Source organism: Odontomachus brunneus, unplaced genomic scaffold (genome assembly GCF_010583005.1).
Source record: "Odontomachus brunneus isolate Ranch 3 - 2012 unplaced genomic scaffold, Obru_v1 Obru_scaffold_075, whole genome shotgun sequence".
NCBI classification, from domain to species: domain Eukaryota; kingdom Metazoa; phylum Arthropoda; class Insecta; order Hymenoptera; family Formicidae; genus Odontomachus; species Odontomachus brunneus.
In genome coordinates this window covers 1,006,185-1,008,697 of record NW_022639525.1, presented here as the reverse complement: position 1 = coordinate 1,008,697, position 2,513 = coordinate 1,006,185, and positions in this window count along the sequence as shown.

Here is a 2,513-nt window from a genome sequence, read left to right as displayed (position 1 = left end):
AGAAGCGGTAGGACAGGCTCTGTGTGTGTAAAAGAAATGGCTTACCTCTTAGCAACGATGAGTAAACAGCTGATTTCGAGGCGGAGTAACAAACGACACGTATAAGTTATTCCGCCTCGAAATCAGCTGTTTACTCATCGTTGCTAAGAGGTAAGCCATTTCTTTTACACACACAGAGCCTGTCCTACCGCTTCTTGTGAGCTCATTGACTTATATATTTTAATTAATTACGGAATAAATATTGAGAAAATTTCAAAATGGTATATAACTTTTATGATTATTTGGACCCGTTCTATCCGTACACGGCGGTTGCTCCATTAGTTACCGGACACCCTGTATATATACACAGGGTGTCCTGAAACTATCGCATGCTATTTCAATGGCAGATTCTTTAGAACATTTCAAAACGAAAACTTTCACACAAAAATGTCGAGGCTATAATAGTTTTCAAACGGGAAGCGATTATATTTCACCAATGACAGGGCTGAGATTTCGTGCGCTCAGGCACGCCGAAATGACAAATGATAAAGGTGCTTCTATGAATGTCACTTTTCTTACGATATTATGATTATTGTATAAATTTACAATAACATTGTCATAATATGTTTTATCGCTTCTCTACGCATTGCATTAATATATTTTTTATGCGAATAATAGTTGTACATCTTAAATATGATTCAAGTAAAAATAACATATTTCAACTTAATCTGTCAAAGTATCGATCAATTACCATGAAGGTGTCCACTATTCTATACGGTGTGTACTTTTATCACTTGTCATTTCGGCGTGCCTGAGCGCACGAAATCTCAACCCTGTTATTGGTGAAATATAATCGTTTCCTATTTGAAAACTATTATAGCCTCGATATTTTCGTGTGGAAGTTTTCGTTTTAAAATATTCTAAAGAATCTGCCATTAAAATAGCATGCGGTACTTCTGGGACACCCTGTATTCGGTAATAAGTAAATTCCACGATAAAAAAATGTTCATCCGAAGCAATCCATTTATCGAGACACTTTTTTATTTCTTCATATGTTTTGAAGTGCTGGTCAGCAAAGCCGTGCTGCGTTGCAGCTATAAAATTCTGTGCGATTGATTGTGTGCGCTAAATATATTAATAATAATAGTAAAGGAGATGCTGGAGAAATTATCAAAAATAAAAAAGTAAGCCAACAGTACATGCTGTTGTATATCAATATGTTCATTCAAGAGACATTTCTCATCTATGTTTATACCTAGACATTTGACCATCTTTTTCCTATTTATATTCTCGTTGCCTTTCCGAATTGTAATTTGGAATTTCTTATATCCTTTTTGTACTGATTGGCTAGCTATTCTAATAGATTGCCTAAACAGTATACATTCGTATTTGTTTATGTTGACTCTGAGTTTCTAAGCATTATAGTAATTAAAGATTTTTTCTAGTGTAGTAATTAAAGTTTTTTTCTAATTTCTTTTGTACCTCGTGCGGTTTATTATCAGTATAATATACGATTAGATCGTCTGCGAAGGTCAGTAACGTGCAGTCAGTCTTATTCGGGCCGTATAGGTGTAATATATCAAATGTGTAGATGTTAAATAAAAGTGGAGAATTTATTGTTCCTTGTTGTAGGTCGTTTAGAAGTTTGTGTTCCTACTCTGATTTCTCTCCGTTACTGACTATCACAAACGACCTATTCGTTATTATATTCCATATTAACTTAATCAGGTGATTCGGGATTTTCTTATCCTTAAGTCTACAAAAAAAGAATTAGCTTCCAGAGCTAAAAAATAGCTGTGGCAGATAAGATGTGTCACTGAAATAGGGACAGCTAATGTCGATACTACCAAAGCTAAATTTATTCGTTGTTAAACTTAGGCGCTACAGCGAGAAATATTAGCTGCTAAAAATAAATGATTGTAGCTGTACGGCAAACTTCTTTAATATATACATACGATAAGAAATTTAGGAATAACTGCCATTTTCTTAGCTACTTGAAATAATGTGCATTTTTAATGTCACCTAATATATTTGTATTTCATAGCGAATGCATTTTAGCTGTCATAGCCAATTTTTAACAGTGACATCTAAACAATTAGCCTTTTGACTAAGTTTGAATCAGCTACCGCGGTTTAGCTGATATTATTAAATCATTTTTTTGCGTGTAAAGAGCAGCCCGTCGAGCCATACAGTATCAAATGCTTTTTTCAGATCTACTAGGTATGCTCCCATGCACTTCTTGTCCTTTAGAGCCCAGTTTACCCATTTGAGACGATTTTATTTATCGCATGCATTGTTGAATGTTGCTTTTTGAATCCATATTGGTAATCGTTGATACTTGCCAATCTGTTTGAGTTACTGCAAAACTTATTTGACACATAACTACGCAATTTTTCTTGCTCTTGTAAGCCAGATAATAATAATAATAGCACAAAAAGACGATAAAAAGCTTTGAAAATGAAAAACAAAAAGAAGGGATAGGTTGTCGCGTTCCATTATTAGTTTTTGAAAATTATCAAAAGAAGAAAAAATTA